At 41.1% G+C, this 18,332-nt stretch overlaps 1 protein-coding gene across 3 annotated transcripts in view; it reads left to right on the top strand.

Annotated features, from left to right (window-relative positions):
• The window catches only part of LOC142354702 (MFS-type transporter SLC18B1-like), a 99,202-nt gene that overhangs the window by 12,495 nt on the left and 68,375 nt on the right, over positions 1-18,332 (top strand). The gene's annotated exons all lie outside the window — the stretch shown is intronic.

The raw sequence follows: 18,332 nt of genomic DNA, 5'->3' as shown, positions 1-18,332 counted from the left end.
CATTTATTTGCTGGTATAATAGGTTTTAAATTTTTACCAATTTTGACACATGGGTTGCACTTTGCTGTTTTGGTGGCAATATCCCTGTGCATGTATGGCCACCACGCGTGTGTTGCCATATCCGTCATTCCCCATGTGCCAGGGTGAGTTGCGTGGATTGCGTCTACATACGCATCCTTGATAGCATGTGGGAGTGCAATTCTGTCGTCTGTGCAAACACACCCATTCTTCACGTGTAAGTCCTTCCAGAAGGAATGAATGTAGGGTGAGATTTATCTGCATCTGTCTTCATTGGACGTCAAAATGCAGTCGCGAATCTCTTTCAAGATCGCGTCCTTTGTTGTCAGGCTGGCCATGAGAGAGCTTGAGAAGATTTTTGAAAGCGCGAAATTGAAGGAATCCATGTACAAGTCGTCTACTGAAGGCGAAGTGGCTGTTGTATCTGTAGTAGGTGTAATGGGGGTCACAGGTGCCGCTTGAACAGTAGAAGGCCCCGCCTCTGCAAATCGGACTCTCGAAGGGGTCGATTGTTTTACAGTCATCAGTGTGTCGTCGTCAGAAGGTGATTGAGACATCATATAGACGTTCTTGAATTTTGTTGCGATGCGTCGAAAGTGATTTAGATTAGAGTGTGACTGTTCGGTGGGTCGGTTTAAGGCAAAAAGCGAGTGAGGAATGTTAGTTGTTTCGATTTTGGGGATGGAATTTAAATTATTTATCGTTAATTCGCTAATTGAGTCGTCAATTTGCGTGCTTGTAGAATGTTCTGGATTTCGCGGTGCGAAATCACCACATAAGTTATTAGTGGAATTTGGATTATTTACGACGCAATTTGTAGATTGATTTCGCGCTGCGAAATCGACGTAATTTTCAGCATTTAATAAGAAGCGTTTCGCGCTACGCTTAATTATATCCAATTTAGCTACAATGAATTGCTCGTCGTATGTGGATATATTAGCAGCTTGTTGATGCGGGTCGCGAGATATATAATCCACTAATCCCATTTTTGTGCCCGGAAGGTGATCAATCGAAAATTCAAATGGTAGTAAACGATCTACCCATCGCGTCAGTCTACTATTATATGATTTATTGGATCTGTTTTCTCTCATAATAGAGAGAAGGGCTCTATGATCAGTTATCACAGTAAGGGGTTTGCCGTATAAGTAATACTTAAAGTGTTCCACTGACCAAACAACACCCAGAAGTTCTAGTTCGTTTATGCTATATCTGTCTTCAACAGAGTTCAAAAATCGCGACGCGAATGCTACAGTATGCCACCCATTAGGTGTTCGTTGCTCCAATGCACATCCCAATCCCTTACGCGAGGCGTCACATTTAATTCGCGTTTCCAAATCCGGGTTGAAATGTTTATTTTCAGTTGTTTCCGTAATTTGTTCTTTTATTAAAGAAAACTGTTTATCGTGCTCTTCCGTCCAGAGAAATTTCGAATTTTTCTTAAGCAATGGTCGGAGGGGGTAACATAATTGTGACAAATTCGGAATAAATTTTCCAAGATGGTGTACAGATCCCATAAAAGATCGAAGTTTTTTAAGATTAGTAGGTGCCGATAATTTTCCGATTGCATCTGTTTTACTTGAAAGTGGGGGTACACCAGACTGCGTAATATTATGACCGAGCCATTCAATCGTCTCTTTTGCGAAATGACATTTTGCCAGATTTATGCGTAAATTTTCCTGATCCAGTTTTATCAGACATTTTCGTACTAAATGAAGATGTTTTTCGATTCCACCTCTACTAACGATCAAAATGTCATCTAGGAAACAGAAAGTATTTTCTAAACCGGCTAGAGTACAATCAATAGCTTTTTGGAACTCCGCCGGCATGTCTGTCAACCCGTAAAATCCAGTTTTAAATCGATATGTGCCAGTCATATCACCACTGACTATATTGAAGTTACAATGGCGGGCCGTATCACTGTGTAGCTTTAATTGACTATAAGCGTATTGCAAATCAAGAGTTGTGAAATAAGCAGTCTCCTGCGGCGCCGTTGACAGTGTTTGCGAAATCGTTTGAATTAGCGAATCTATATTAGGCATTTGATACTTGTTTTTATGAATAGCTTTCTTTAGGATTTTTGAATCAAGTGCTATTTTGATTGACTTATCCTTTTTTACCGTAATGACAATCGGAGATATGAAAAATTGATCTGAACAGTTGTTTAACTTTTCAATATGTCCTTCGTTTAACAGTTTTTCTAATTCAATTTTCACTTTCGGTTGGAGGTGAATGGGTACTTTTCGTCCTTTTTGATGTATTACTCGATAATTTTTGTGAAATTTTGAATTGACCGTGTGGTTTTTTGATTTCCCAATTCGAGATATCAAATCAGGAAATTCCTTTGCCATTGATTTCTTGATTGCACAAGGTGGATCTATATTATTAACTTCAGATTGCGGACAAGGCTTCTGAGAAATTGTAATACCTAACTGGTCAAAAAGGTCCCGTCCTGATATTGGTCTAAATCCATCGGATACAACTGTTATTTTTGCCTTCTGTATACTCCAATCATTGCATTTTACCGGCGTTTTCAAAGAGCCAAGAGGTTGGACGATATCATTCGAAAATGACTTCAATTCCAATGGTCTTTTCTCCGACCATTGTGATTGAGCGCAATTGAACATTATTTCTCTTGCGAGTGACATATTAATAATGGTACAACCACTACCAGAGTCTAGAAGTAAATCGCAGTTTGTGTTTCCAATTGTTAGTGTTAAATTTTTCGGTGTCAAATTTGGGGAACTCGTATTTTCAATAGTGGCAACGTAATTATCATCCGAAGAATCATAGTCTGAATTGATTTGCGCATTATAATTGATATAATTGACGTTTAGACTTTCCTGGCTAGAATTTTGATTAGATGTTTCTGCCGTATCTATATTGTTAATGCGATTAGTTTGTTGAGTGTTTCTTGAAGAATTAAGTCTTCGACGACAAACTTTAGCGAAATGGTTTTGCAAACCACAGTGATTACATTTCTTACCCATTGCGGGGCAAACCTGACAATGTGTAGGTGTCCAGACTTGACCACAACCACGGCATTGACCAATGGATGCACGGTTCGTGACTGTTCTGCTTGGTTGAGGTCCTCGTGCTCCCGCGCCGCGAAATCGATTGAATTGTTGTACTGTGTTTACCGTACTGCCAGTTGCGCCGTTATTAGATGAAATTCTTTGCTGATTCTGATTACCCATTTCCATGTTTACTGCAATGCTGAGTGCCCTCTCTGGTTCGACTGTGTCCCTTAGAAGCTCTCGCTGAATGTCATCGTCTAGCATGTTAGTGATGAAAATGTCCCTGATGATGGCTTCTTCACGGTTTTCAAAGTCACAATTTTCAGCTAGTTCTTTTAAAATGCTGTAAAATTGCTCTACAGTCTCGCCCTTCTTTTGCTTCCGAGAGAAGAACACAAATCGATCGAATGTGATGTTTTTTGGGCGGATAAAGGCAATCTCCATCATTTCCCAGAGTTTTAGAGTAGTCAAATCATAAATGTTGTCGTGCGGGAATTTTTGTGTTAATAGTCGTCTTCCTTCAGTACCAATACTGAGGTACAACAGGGACACGCATTTCTGATCGCACAGACTCCAAGGACGCTCCCCACATAGTATTCCCGCTTCGGTTATTTTTTGACACTTTAGTTCCCATTGTAGCTTCAGCTGGTTGTTTCTTACTCTACGTTCTCTTTCTGCTTCCTCGGTTGTGTCGTCAATCGGCATTTCGTACTTCGGTTCCACTGGTGGGCGAACTGTCGATGGTTTGTGTTGAAGCAATGTGTCTATAGTTATGTTCTCGCGAGCGAGAATCGCTAGTTTTAATTGAATTCTCCATTTCTCCCATCTGATCGGTGGGTCTGAGGTTGGTCGTTCCCAAAATGGCTCTATCGACAGCGGTGTTTTTCTCGATTCTCGAGCTGACTGCGCCATGTCGTACAGATTTACAATCTGTAGATTTGAATTGTTTCGTAGTGCCAATTAGCGTTCTTTATTTCGGCTAATTTAAGAGTGAATTGGCGGAGCGAATTCAAGCTTTATTTTGTTATTCAAATATTGATTATTTGAGTTACAAAGTTTAGATTGGTTTGGCGGAGCGAAATCACGTTCAACTATCTATCGGGTATTTTCGCTTAGCGAAAGATACCAAATTTTTGATGCGTCTGAATTTAGACTTTGGCGGATCGAAATCTAGTTAAGAGAGAGAGTCAACTATTTTAAATTACGAAATTGAGAAGAATGAAATTAGGCAAGATTAACAAAACTGCTTCACAAATTGTTCACAAGATAACATTGCTAAATTGCGGCAACTGACAATCACGAGACAAGGTGAACAGACAAAAGATCATGCATAGGATATAAACAAATTAACAAGTATGAAATCATCGGATTTGATCTTCAAAATTAAACTGAATAAATGAACAAATTAAAATAAGGAAATTGAACTAAATTAAGTTAAACAGAAATTGAACTAAATTGGTTGCACCAAATTAATGAACTCAAACTAAAAATGTTCTATTGTACCACAATATTAAAGAGAAATGTTTCAAAAAATTGTTCATAGAAAGGCTAAGAGACAACAGCAGCACTGATTTTACTATAGTTTTGATTACAGTTTCGAAGAGCCATGTATTTCTTTACGACAACTGAAGACGGTTTCTGAATTAGTCTGTTTACTAGATTTTTAATGGTGCTCATTCCGGGTTATTGAATAGTTTTAAAATAAGAGTTGACTTTTAATATAAAGACCAGCGAATTGTTGACCACAATTACTAAAAAAATTAACTGAATAGTTTGAGATTGGTTGTAATTAACTTCAAAAATGTGTACCCCCACGAGACCGATTCTTTTTTCGCCTGGCCGCCGCAAACAGCTGTGTTAAATAAAAACAAAACTGTTTACAATCGAGTATTTTGTTTAAATTGTTCGATCAACTGTTAACTGTTAAAGTGATACAAAATATTGTTTGATTTGGCAAAAATTAGCTGATTTCACAAGGACAAATATAAACTCTGACGAAAACGATCAGTAGTTCGATTGTTCAATTCATTCAAACGCTATAATAAGCAACGTGTAAGCCATATCAAGTAACGTATTAGCTGTAAAATGTACAAAGCCACAAGTGGAACTTAGACGGCAAGATTTTTTGTTGTTCATTTAACAGGTTTTTTCGTCTGATGTCATTGACTTCAAAACAAGTCGTATTCAATCGGCAATTGTCTAGAAATTCTAAAAAAAATTAAGCCGAAAACCGGCTTAATCGATACATATAGTGGTTATATTTACTTAAAATTAGGTAAAACGAACTTTTTCGGAACTTTCTACGTATATTAGAACGTATTTAATTCTTATTTTAAAGTTTCAAAATACTTGATTCTGATTGGCTAAAATTCGTCCATTTACTGCGTACATTTACTGCGTAAGAAGATGTTGGGAAAACTGGTACAAGTTTTACAAGCGGGTGGACGAGTGAACCGGTCGACGTACGTAAAACAGCGGAGCGTGCGACGCTATCGGAGCCATAACGGAGTTCCACAATCCGAGCGGTTGGGTAGTAATCCCTAGGGTTGATTTCCTCAACTATCCAAACCAAGTTACCGGTCTTAAGGTGTTGCTCGGCAGGCGTCTGCCACTTAGAGCGTCGGTTCAGCGTCGGTACGTACTCTCTGATCCAACGGGACCAGATCGTATTAGCGTACGACTGAGCACGGGCGTAACGTTTACGATGGTCAAATTCATTATTGCCGACAACAGACGGAATACCTGTAGAGTATTCTCCTAAAAGAAAGTGGTTAGGCGTTAGAGCGTTCAAATCGCACGGCTCAGCGCTTACGGTTGTTAAAGGACGCGAATTGAGAGCATTCTCTACGAGACAAAAGGTAGTATGCAGTACCTCATCCGTGAGGCGACATGTGCCAAGAATAGTATACAACACGCGCTTGAAGCTGCGTACCAACCTCTCCCAAATACCACCTTGATGTGGTGCGCTGGGTGGATTGAACCTCCACTTTATACCTTTGTGAGCGAGCTCAGCTGCAATGTTGACAACGTTCCACTTTTCAATACTTTCTCGGAGTTCTTTCTCCGCTCCAATAAAGTTAGTGCCATTGTCGGACCAAATCATGTCAGTTGTACCCCTACGTGACACAAACCGCTCAACTCCCATGACACAACAGCTGGTGTCCATGGATGTAACTATCTCGACATGGACAGCGCAAGTAGTGAGACAGGTGAAGAGGAAGCCCCACCTTTTCTCAGTAGTACGGCGGACAGTAGCACAGAATGGCCCAAAGTAGTCAACGCCAGTGTTAATGAAGGGAGGAGACTGGTGAGCAGGTCTCTTCTTAGGTAAGTCAGACATGATTGGTTGCATAGTTGCAGCTTTGAATTCTCGGCAACTCAGGCAGAACGCAAGGATGATCTTAGTTTCAGTACCGTATAGTTCCTGCAGAATTAATCTTAGGTATTCAACGCCTTGATGGAAATGCTTTACGTGGGTGTGTTTAAGGAACAGTTTTCAAAGGGATGACGTGCATCTAAGATGATTGGGTACTTTACGTTAAATCCAACTTCCATTAACCGCTTGATGCGGCCCGAGGAACGGATTAGCCCATTTTGGACTACTAACCAGTGAATGTGGAGCAATTCGGCTACTCCGTTTAACAAATTTATTGTCAAGAAGATCTTTTCTTTCGGTTTCAAAAGATTCTCCTTGCACCAAGTACTGTAGATGACGCTCGGCTTCGTCAAGCTCATTAGGATCAGTAATGCTACCATCGAGGTTACGGTAGCCGGCGTGTTTCGTTGAAAGCCGGTGAACGTATGCGGCAATGCGCACGTACTTTTGATAAGAACTAAACTTATCAAACGGAAATAAAGAAGGAACGAGAGTTGTCTATTTTTTGACAGATGTAGCCAGAGATACAGTGTCTTCTATAATGTCGGCTTGGTTGACGCCAAGTTTGATGTTATTAATGACGTCATAGTTTGGTACGAAAGGGAAACGTGAATTAGTTAAGAAATGTGGACCTTTGACCCAACTGCTTAGTTACAAAACTTCAGCGGACATTCCACGCATGCCAGCGTCAGCGGGATTATCCTTAGTTGCGACGTGGTTCCATTGGTCAACGCTGGTATACTCCAAAATTTCACAAACGCGGTTTGCAACAAAGATTGGTTGCTTTTCATTAGGGTTAATCCATTGGAGAACGGTCGTGGTGTCTGTCCACATGAATACTTGGTTAACAGTTACATTAAGTGCTTGTGTAATTTCCCTTTTCGGTCGAGCGGCAAGTAGAGCTGCTTGTAATTCGAGTTTTGGGACAGTCATTACTTTCATTGGCGCCACGCGCGCTTTCCCCAAAACAAACGCAAGCTCTGTTTTTATCTTGCCCGTAGGAGTTGTTACTCGGGCTCGAAGAAATGCGACGGCACTTAAAATATCCTGGGAACTGTCACCGAACATATGCAATTCGACGTTATCAAAAATTCCACTAAAGTAACTTCGAGGAATTTTGATATTTTCAAGCTTTGGTAAGTCCGCACTCCAAACCAAAAATCTTTGAACCATGTCATGTGGGAGCTCGTCATCCCATTGTTGTCCTATGACACGCCAGATGTCTTTTAAGAGCAGTCGTGCACGGACGGTAAACGGTGTGACAAGACCAATGGGGTCAAAGACTTTTGAGACCAGACTTAGGACAAAGCGTTGCGTGAGGTACTTGGTGATAGCGCAGCTTGTACCCCTACTCACCACTAAAGTGTCATTAGTGTGATCCCACTTTAGCCCTAGCACATGCAATGAATTCTCCTGACATGACACAATAACCTTGGGCTCAGTAGATTGAGGAGAACCATCAATTTGGCCAGCCAGATTTGGCACATTGCTTACGAACTTTGTAAGCCTGAACCCACCGAGATGGAGAAGATGCACCAATTCCTTCGATCTGTTAATGGCTCTCTCAGGAGACTCCACTGAGTCAAGGTAATCGTCCCAGTAGTAGTTTTCAAGGACGGTTTTTGTAGCTTCGGGGTAAAACTTTGCATTGTCTCTCGCAGTGCGTTGTAATGCATAGTTGAAGCATGTGGGCGAGTCTTTAGCCCCAAATATATGGCGCGTATTTTGATACACTACAGCGTCAGTTGTGGGGTCCTCCCGCCACAGAAAGCGAAGTGATGGTTGATCTGATGGTAATACACCAACCTGTAGAAACATTCCCTCGATGTCGGCAGAGACGGCATATGGATGTTGTCGGAAGCGAAGAAGTACGTAAATAAGTTTTTGGAGCAGATCAGGGCCAGTGAGCAAAGATTTATTTAGTGAGGCACCATGAAATTCTGCTGCTCCATTGAGGACCCTACGCACCTTGCCCGGTTTGCTCGGGTTTGAAATCGGATGGTGGGGTAGGTACCACTCTTTATCAGACCCGTTCATAACCTTGTGAGCTTCTGGAACCTCAATTACATACCCCTTATTTAGGTCTTCCTTGATGGTACTAGTATACTTCTCTCTAAGGTCTTCATCCTTGGCCAATCGTTTTTCGAGAGATTTTAGCTGCACAAGGGAGGAGAAGTAATTATTTTGAAGCTTGGTGTTGTCTGCTGCCCACAGCATTCCGACATCGTATCTCAGGCCATTGTGTACGGTGGTGTTCTCAAGGATTTCGTGAGCCCTTGCGTCTGCAGCGGATCGTGAGTCTTTCTGCTTGTTTGCTCCGAACGATTCAATGTCGTACCATGACTTAGCTTGACTTGCTAACTCATTGTCATGTTCGATATTCACTTTAAAGCACGTTGAGGTTAAACACGAACTTGATGGTAACGGACCGCTTAAGACCCAACTTATGTGTTAGCGTACGGCAACGGTTGAACAATTCTCATCGGCAGAGAAGTATTCTAACGGGCGGATGGCATGATAGACGTCTTGTCCGACTATCATCTCAATGTCTTTATAGGAATATGTCACGGGATCAAGGACCGCTAAGTGTGGATAAGTCTCTTGCAGGGCCTGTACATTAATTATATCAGAGCTGACGTTCAGACTCTCTTTAACGAAAGGGTTGATGGTAAATGGTTCGAAATCCTGATGTTCTTTTGGTTTCACAGTAACTTCAACAACCCTAGTATCAACTACTTCCTCGGTATTAATACCCTTGACAGTTAGCTTTAGTGCTTTACCGTGCAAACCGAGTCTATCTGCGAGACTACCGGCCACCCAAGAGTTACTGCAGGCGGTATCACACAAAACTAAAGCCTTTGTATCTACACCGGACGAATTGACCAACTGCAGTTCCGTTACCTGGAGGAGTCCCTTAACATCAGTAACAGATGACATTGTTGTGGTCTTATTAGACGGCTGTTGACTAGTGGTTGCTTTACTTTGACCTGTGTTGCCAGAAGGCTGAATGGTATTGGAATTTGTTGACTGTTTTGCTGGGAAAACCCTATCTGCTCCATGCAATAGTGTGTTATGCGAACTATTCCACCCCTCTGCTCGGCACTTTCTCGTTTGAGGGCACTGGCGGAATGTGTGCTTATCGCGTATGTACGAAAAGCAAAGTTTATTATCCACCACCAACTTAGCTCTCTGGGTTGGAGTCTTTTCTTTGAAAACTCGACACTCCCATAGCCGGTGGTTACCTTTGCATACAATACAGCAAGCGTAAGTGTTTGTGGAAGAAGGTGGCATTTGCTTCTTTGTTTCCCTTTGTTGTGAATTTTATGCAAACACTTTTGAGGCTATTTTGGTCTTGGTTACTGAAGTGCTGTTAACTTCACGCCTTGCCTTGGTTGCGCTTTGTTTCATAAGATCATGGGCCTCAGCCTTTTCCTTAAGCCAATCGTTAAAGTCAAGCAGGTATGGCTGCAGAATAGTTAATGATGTTATCACTTTTGTGCATTTTAAGAGGCGGAAAATTGCTTAGTTTATCCAAGTATGCACTTACGACAGCCTAAGGCTGGCCATATTTACGTTCTAATGTCCTTAGTGCATCCTTGTACATTAAACCACAGTAAGCAAACTCGGCGATTGCAATATTTGCTCTATCGGTGACGAGTGTCTTAAGGTATGTCAATTTAAAGTCTTCAGTGAGCAGTTGCGAGTCAATCGCGCTTTTGAATTGACCATACCACTCCTGCCATTGTAATGGATCGCCATTATACTAAGCAAGTTTCCATTCTGGCAAGGGGTCGTTTTTCTTGCTGGTTATTGCATCAGCCAACTCCCTAATCAATGACGCATTGTCTGGTATCGGAGGAGCAGGTGCAGACACCTGCGGACCACTCCAACTCAACGGAGTGGGCCCAATATAGGGGTATGTTGGCTGAAAAACCGGAGTGGCTAGACCAGGTACAACATTACTAGTAGTCACGATCGGGTTTTCCTGCTGTGCACCTAATGGTGATTGCATATCAATCAAAGGGGGCGAATTTTGATATATTCGTAGTGGAAAATAAGTGCTTGAGGGTGCGATACGAGTGTGTACATTTGGAGGCAGACTATTCACGGTGGTTGTGTCTTGGTTGACTATTGACGGTCTGTGCTGTGAAAGCCGCCAATGACTCCTATTTGGCACAAAATTTTGGCCAAGAGTGATACTGGGCATATTTGGGACAGGAGGAGCAACGGAACGTACATCTTTGTGTACTCGGTTATTATTATTCTGAAAAGTTTTGTTGACGAAAGGGTGATTAATCAAAGGGGCGTGTGGGATGGGGGCAGTGAGGTTAGGTGCAAAAACTGGGTTATGAATGGGTAAGTCATTCGGACGAGCGAGTTCGGAGTTGTGCTGTTGTGTGTTTGGACTTGGTGGGGCGCTTGGGTGCAAGGGAACGTTTATTGCGGGGGCTGGATGATTTGTTGTCGGAAAAGGAGGAAGAGTGGCGTTTGGTGCTCGAGGAACAAAATTAATATGTTGTCGTGAGCACATACACTGGGCCAAATTATTCTTGGGCAGTCTTAATGTTTCAGGTCTCCTGGATTTTTTGGATTTATTTGTGGTCGAACGGGCTCTTTAATGGGTGGTGAAGAAGCCCCTGGGGCATGTAAAGGAGGCGGGTGACTATCTGCGGTTCCTTGGTTAGTTATGCTCGGAAGCTCCGTGCCTTGTTGGCCTGTTTGATTCATTTGCGCCCGTAGGTTCGCCTGGTACAACGCCTCTGTGCTAGCAGCAGCCAAAGCTTTTCAAGTGGAGTATAATAAGGGTTGAGTTGCTGCAAGGTCTCATTGCTTAAAATGTAATTGCCTCGACAATTTTTCGGAATAGAGTGCCTCAAATTTTCAGTGTTGTGGTCTTCCACTGTTTCGCCGTTGTTGTGTCTAGGGAATTCTGGAGGGTCTTTCGTAAACTCTGGTTCACTAGTTTGCTCCTCATTATTAAAACTTAAAGCAAGTGAGGTGTTGATCCAGTCCTGGACAGCCTTTTCACTTCTCATTGAGCTTCTAGCACTTGCAGTTGTTTCAGATTGGCTACCTTTAGAAGGGGCGTCCAGCAATTCAAATTCTTGCAGAGTTGCCTCTGCCAACCGTTTCCTGTTGTTTTCCTCCAGTTCATCTAATTCCATTTGCTTTTTCTGTTTAGCAAGGCGAATGGCTGCCTCATTCTGCTTTTCAATTTCTTCGCGCTTCATTTTAGCAATTACGTAATCATGTTTACGCTGACTAGATGTTTTTGACGAGGCCAAAATTGAGGGAAGTCTAGAACGAAGGGAAGCCCTTGGTTCCTGGAACTCATTCACTTTATCATCAGCAGTGTTGATGTAGTTTCGTGCTGAAGTGAGTATCTTGTCGTTCTTAGTTGTCATTGCTTCCAAGTAAGACTCCAATGAAGGAGAAAGTGCACTTGGATCCTCCGTTTTTCCAGCAAATGCAATCAGGTCCTCATTTTTGTCTACAACAGTCATAAATGCTTCGTTGCACTTTGTTACTAGGCGTTCAATTTTCACTCGCCTACTTTGACTATTTATACAATGAAGGATATCTTCATGTATAGCATGCAATTCAGCTTCACGCTTTGACCTGGCAGCGTACAATTTTTTGACTTTTTGATCAAGACCATTAGACATCACGATGTTATTATTTCCAATGACCAGCGAAACTACCACTGCAAACAGTTATCTATTATATGCACACTCCAAACAAACCAAATCCACGCAAAACAATCCCAACGCAAAATGCACCAAACACAGCACACTGTAGACAGTCTGTAAAACAAACCGCCCAAAGAGCAAAAAAAGTCGTCGAGCACACTGTGCCCGACAAAAACAGAAGTGGAGCGCTGAACGCTATGCGCTCAACGCGGAGGGAGACAAAGGAAACACGGGATGTCGAGCGAGCACCACACAACGAAACGGAGACGTTAGGGACGGGAAGTCGAGCGAGCAACGCACGACGCAACGGAAACGGGACAGAAGAGAAGTCGAGCGAGCAGTGCGCGATGGAACGGAAACGGGACGTGCGTGAATGCGAGCGAAAAACGCGCAACGCATCGAAACGGGACGGTGGGGAAGAACAGGCAGGAAATGAGGTCGGAAAAAACTATGTTAGCAGACCACAGCAAAAACTCAAACAAACAACTTAGCCGTAACTACAGAACAAACTTAAGTCACACCCTAGGAAGAGAGATAGAGGCTACTGCAAGACAATCTAGCATAGTTCATTATGGGGCTTATTATAACAACAAATTATTTACGGCAATGCGGTAGTACACTAAAAGGATGAAAGGGTCGAGAAATTTACTAGCCGTAACTCCTGAATAAACTTAAGTCACATCCTAGCAAAACCCAAACCACAACAAACAATCAGCATACTAACGGTATTAAACAAACTTCATCAAAATTGAATAAACTACAATGATGTGTTTGTAGACTAAGATAATTGGAAAAGTCAAGAAACAATCCAGCCGTAACTCGACAATAATTTAAGTCACACCTTAGGAGGCAACGAGACGAAACCAACCAGCAATCATACAGATACACGCGAACATACAGCGCAAAATTAATATACTACAACAGGATGGCTAGTAAAATAGTAAAATTGAAAAGTAAATGGTCAATCCAGCCGTAACTCGAGAATAAACTGAAGTCACACCCTAGAAAGCTATAAGACCTAAACAACAAACCAGCTTACTAGCATACTCAACATAGTACAGCAAAAACAACAACATACTTCCTCATATATCACATACTACATCGAAATCCGGAGAAGTAGCGGAAGAAACCGGAAAACAACGTTTTGGGAGAGCGACGTTATTTAAAAGAAAAACGAAACACGGAGTTAAATGACGAAAAGAACGCGGACAAAACGGTGCATAAACGAGCGATGAAAAAAAATTATGGTAACTGGATAATTTTTGTAGGACGGAGGTTGTGAAAATTTTCACAACTCTTTCTGTGTGTTGAGTTTCACTCAATTGACGAACCTCCCGTACTGAACTTTTATTTCGCACGTGTATTAACATTTGCCAAATCTTGGCCAAGTCTGACAAGTCTTAAATGTATTATGGTCATAGCTCTGAATCAGTACTGATATTTAGACTTGGAATTAGACTTGCCCAGTACCGATATTGACTTGGCGTTCTGTACGGGCTTCTTGTTGGAGAAATTGATTTTTGACAACCTTATCAAAAATTTAAGGTTTTGTCCAATTTGTTTCTACTTTTGGTCAATTGTTTGCAATTTCTTGAAAACGGAACGGTAATCCACTAAACTGGACAACTTTATGCTAGAAAATACGGTTTATCAATATTCGGTATTGATTTTCTAAAATTTTTAGAATTGCCTTAAAATTGACCAAAAATTTTCAAAATTGATTAATGTAGTATTATTTTCTCTCAATTTTCTCTATATCAGATGTTATTTTTGGATATACTAACCGACTATATCATTTTTCTCGAATTTTTGGTAAATCAGCCAAAATTTTCAAAATTGATATTTTTTGTCTCAAAAATTGTTTTTTGTGGGTGTCAATTGTGACCGATTACGGATTTTTTGTTACAGTAACCGTTTGATTTTAAAACTCGTGTTTGACTTTAATAATAAAAAACAAAAGTCAGGAGTTGGGTTTTCTAGACTTGCCGCCTAATTGAAATAAATAAACATTTATATCACAAGAGGATATCACAAAAAGGTTTAAAGGTTCCGTCTTACAGTTTTTTCATCTGTAGGGTTACCCAGTTTACTTGCTGAGTCATCCCTGTGGAATCGACACTCGCGCAACCAAAACATCTTGGTAGATTCAGATATTCGTGGCGTCGATCGGTTTTTTCAATCTAACTGAGGACCAAGCTGAGACTTATAGCTTGAGTTTGGTCGGTGCGCGGAAATCCTGTCACTGTCTGGGGCGTTTGTTGTGATGCTTGGGTGTACAGTTATCCTCCTTTCCACTTGACAAAAATTTTCCTTTACTGCGTTTTCGGAGGCTAAGTCGATAATAAAATTAAAGACAAATAAGCAAACAAAAATGCGTTTCGATGCAGTTTATTCTCGTACGACGTGTCCGTCCAAGACAAGTGTAAGGGGATCCCAGGTGCTCGTGTATTAAGGGAGTGGCACCATATAAACTCGGACGAAAACGATCAGTAGTTCGATTGTTCAATTCATTCAAAGGCTATAATAAGCAACGCGAAAGCCATATCAAGTAACGTAATAGCTGTAAAACGTACAAAACCACAAGTGGAACTTAGACGGCAAGATTTTTTGTTGTTCATTTAACAGGTTTTTTCGTCTGATGTCATTGACTTCAAAACAAGTCGTATTCAATCGGCAATTGTCTAGAAATTCTAAAAAAATTAAGCCGAAAACCGGCTTAATCGATACATATAGTGGTTATATTTACTTAAAATTAGGTAAAATGAACTTTTTCGGAACTTTCTACGTATATTAGAACGTATTTAATTCTTATTTTAAAGTTTCAAAATACTCAATTCTGAATGGCTAAAATTCGTCCATTTACTGCGTAACATCCTCCGGCCCGGAAGAAGATGTTGGGAAAACTGTTACAAGTTTTACAAGCGGGCGGACGAGTGAACTGGTCGACGTACGTAAAACAGCGGAGCGCGCGACGCTATCAGAGCCATAACGGAGTTCCACAATCCGAGCGGTTGGGTAGTAACCCCTAGGATTGGTTTCCTCAACTATCCTAACCAAGTCACCGGTCTTAAGGTGTTGCTCGGCAGGCGTCTGCCACTTAGAGCGTCGGTTCAGCGTCGGTACGTACTCTCTGATCCAACGGGACCAGATCGTATTAGCGTACGACTGAGCACGGGCGTAACGTTTACGATGGTCAAATTCATTATTGCCGACAACAGACGGAATACCTGTAGAGTATTCTCCTAAAAGAAAGTGGTTAGGCGTTAGAGCGTTCAAATCGCACGGCTCAGCGCTTACGGGTGTTAAAGGACGCGAATTGAGAGCATTCTCCACGAGACAAAAGGTAGTATGCAGTACTTCATCCGTGAGGCGACGCGTGCCAAGAATAGTAAGGCGACGCGTGACAATCTGTCAGAAGTCTCAAGAACACCCGATAATTTACCATTTTGTCAAAATTATCAGAAAGACTATTTAGTATAATTTTAAACGAGCAGAAAAATTTATGATAGTTGTAGTTTCTAATCGCCATGGCCGAGCCTCAGCGCGTCGAAGGAATTGATATCAACCGTTTTAATTGAACTGAGTAATTATGAAATAACATGCTTGTAATGACATCTGCCAGTTTTTCACAGACACCAGTGAACGCAAAGATCAAAAGAAATTATTTGCGTACCATTGCATTGGGATTTTTGCCACCATGTGATCATTTTTGAGATGAGAAATGACCTTAACTACTGTCATTTTGTTTCTGTTCCAGCTCCTATCTGTTTTGTATTCGCTGAATGTACGATGCCTTTTCATACGAATATTTGTTTTTCTAAGAATCAAAGTTAGCTATTTCTATCCCGACCAATTAGTCGCTAATGGTACCGTGGTCGTCTGGCTAAAACTTCCGATAATGTGGACGACACTAACCATTAGAGTACTAAACTTGCAAAATTTGTCTTTATAAGAAACGGACGTGTATTAACATTTGCCAAATCTTGGCCAAGTCTGACAAGTCTTAAATGTATTATGGTCATAGCTCTGAATCAGTACTGATATTTAGACTTGGAATTAGACTTGCCCAGTACCGATATTGACTTGGCGTTCTGTACGGGCTTCTTGTTGGAGAAATTGATTTTTGACAACCTTATCAAAAATTTAAGGTTTTGTCCAATTTGTTTCTACTTTTGGTCAATTGTTTGCAATTTCTTGAAAACGGAACGGTAATCCACTAAACTGGAAAACTTTATGCTAGAAAATACGGTTTATCAATATTCGGTATTGATTTTCTAAAATTTTTAGAATTGCCTTAAAATTGACCAAAAATTTTCAAAATTGATTAATGTAGTATTATTTTCTCTCAATTTTCTCTATATCAGATGTTATTTTTGGATATACTAACCGACTATATCATTTTTCTCGAATTTTTGGTAAATCAGCCAAAATTTTCAAAATTGATATTTTTTGTCTCAAAAATTGTTTTTTGTGGGTGTCAATTGTGACCGATTACGGATTTTTTGTTACAGTAACCGTTTGATTTTAAAACTCGTGTTTGACTTTAATAATAAAAAACAAAAGTCAGGAGTTGGGTTTTCTAGACTTGCCGCCTAATTGAAATAAATAAACATTTATATCACAAGAGGATATCACAAAAAGGTTTAAAGGTTCCGTCTTACAGTTTGTTCATCTGTAGGGTTACCCAGTTTACTTGCTGAGTCATCCCTGTGGAATCGACACTCGCGCAACCAAAACATCTTGGTAGATTCAGATATTCGTGGCGTCGATCGGTTTTTTCAATCTAACTGAGGACCAAGCTGAGACTTATAGCTTGAGTTTGGTCGGTGCGCGGAAATCCTGTCACTGTCTGGGGCGTTTGTTGTGATGCTTGGGTGTACAGTTATCCTCCTTTCCACTTGACAAAAATTTTCCTTTACTGCGTTTTCGGAGGCTAAGTCGATAATAAAATTAAAGACAAATAAGCAAACAAAAATGCGTTTCGATGCAGTTTATTCTCGTACGACGTGTCCGTCCAAGACAAGTGTAAGGGGATCCCAGGTGCTCGTGTATTAAGGGAGTGGCACCATATAAACTCGGACGAAAACGATCAGTAGTTCGATTGTTCAATTCATTCAAAGGCTATAATAAGCAACGCGAAAGCCATATCAAGTAACGTAATAGCTGTAAAACGTACAAAACCACAAGTGGAACTTAGACGGCAAGATTTTTTGTTGTTCATTTAACAGGTTTTTTCGTCTGATGTCATTGACTTCAAAACAAGTCGTATTCAATCGGCAATTGTCTAGAAATTCTAAAAAAATTAATCCGAAAACCGGCTTAATCGATACATATAGTGGTTATATTTACTTAAAATTAGGTAAAATGAACTTTTTCGGAACTTTCTACGTATATTAGAACGTATTTAATTCTTATTTTAAAGTTTCAAAATACTCAATTCTGAATGGCTAAAATTCGTCCATTTACTGCGTAACATCCTCCGGCCCGGAAGAAGATGTTGGGAAAACTGTTACAAGTTTTACAAGCGGGCGGACGAGTGAACTGGTCGACGTACGTAAAACAGCGGAGCGCGCGACGCTATCAGAGCCATAACGGAGTTCCACAATCCGAGCGGTTGGGTAGTAACCCCTAGGATTGGTTTCCTCAACTATCCTAACCAAGTCACCGGTCTTAAGGTGTTGCTCGGCAGGCGTCTGCCACTTAGAGCGTCGGTTCAGCGTCGGTACGTACTCTCTGATCCAACGGGACCAAATCGTATTAGCGTACGACTGAGCACGGGCGTAACGTTTACGATGGTCAAATTCATTATTGCCGACAACAGACGGAATACCTGTAGAGTATTCTCCTAAAAGAAAGTGGTTAGGCGTTAGAGCGTTCAAATCGCACGGCTCAGCGCTTACGGGTGTTAAAGGACGCGAATTGAGAGCATTCTCCACGAGACAAAAGGTAGTATGCAGTACTTCATCCGTGAGGCGACGCGTGCCAAGAATAGTAAGGCGACGCGTGACAATCTGTCAGAAGTCTCAAGAACACCCGATAATTTACCATTTTGTCAAAATTATCAGAAAGACTATTTAGTATAATTTTAAACGAGCAGAAAAATTTATGATAGTTGTAGTTTCTAATCGCCATGGCCGAGCCTCAGCGGGTCGAAGGAATTGATATCAACCGTTTTAATTGAACTGAGTAATTATGAAATAACATGCTTGTAATGACATCTGCCAGTTTTTCACA

This window comes from Convolutriloba macropyga, chromosome 15, assembly GCF_964194025.1.
Source record: "Convolutriloba macropyga chromosome 15, txConMacr16.3, whole genome shotgun sequence".
NCBI classification, from domain to species: domain Eukaryota; kingdom Metazoa; phylum Xenacoelomorpha; order Acoela; family Convolutidae; genus Convolutriloba; species Convolutriloba macropyga.
This window is presented reverse-complemented; position numbering and strand designations above follow the sequence as displayed.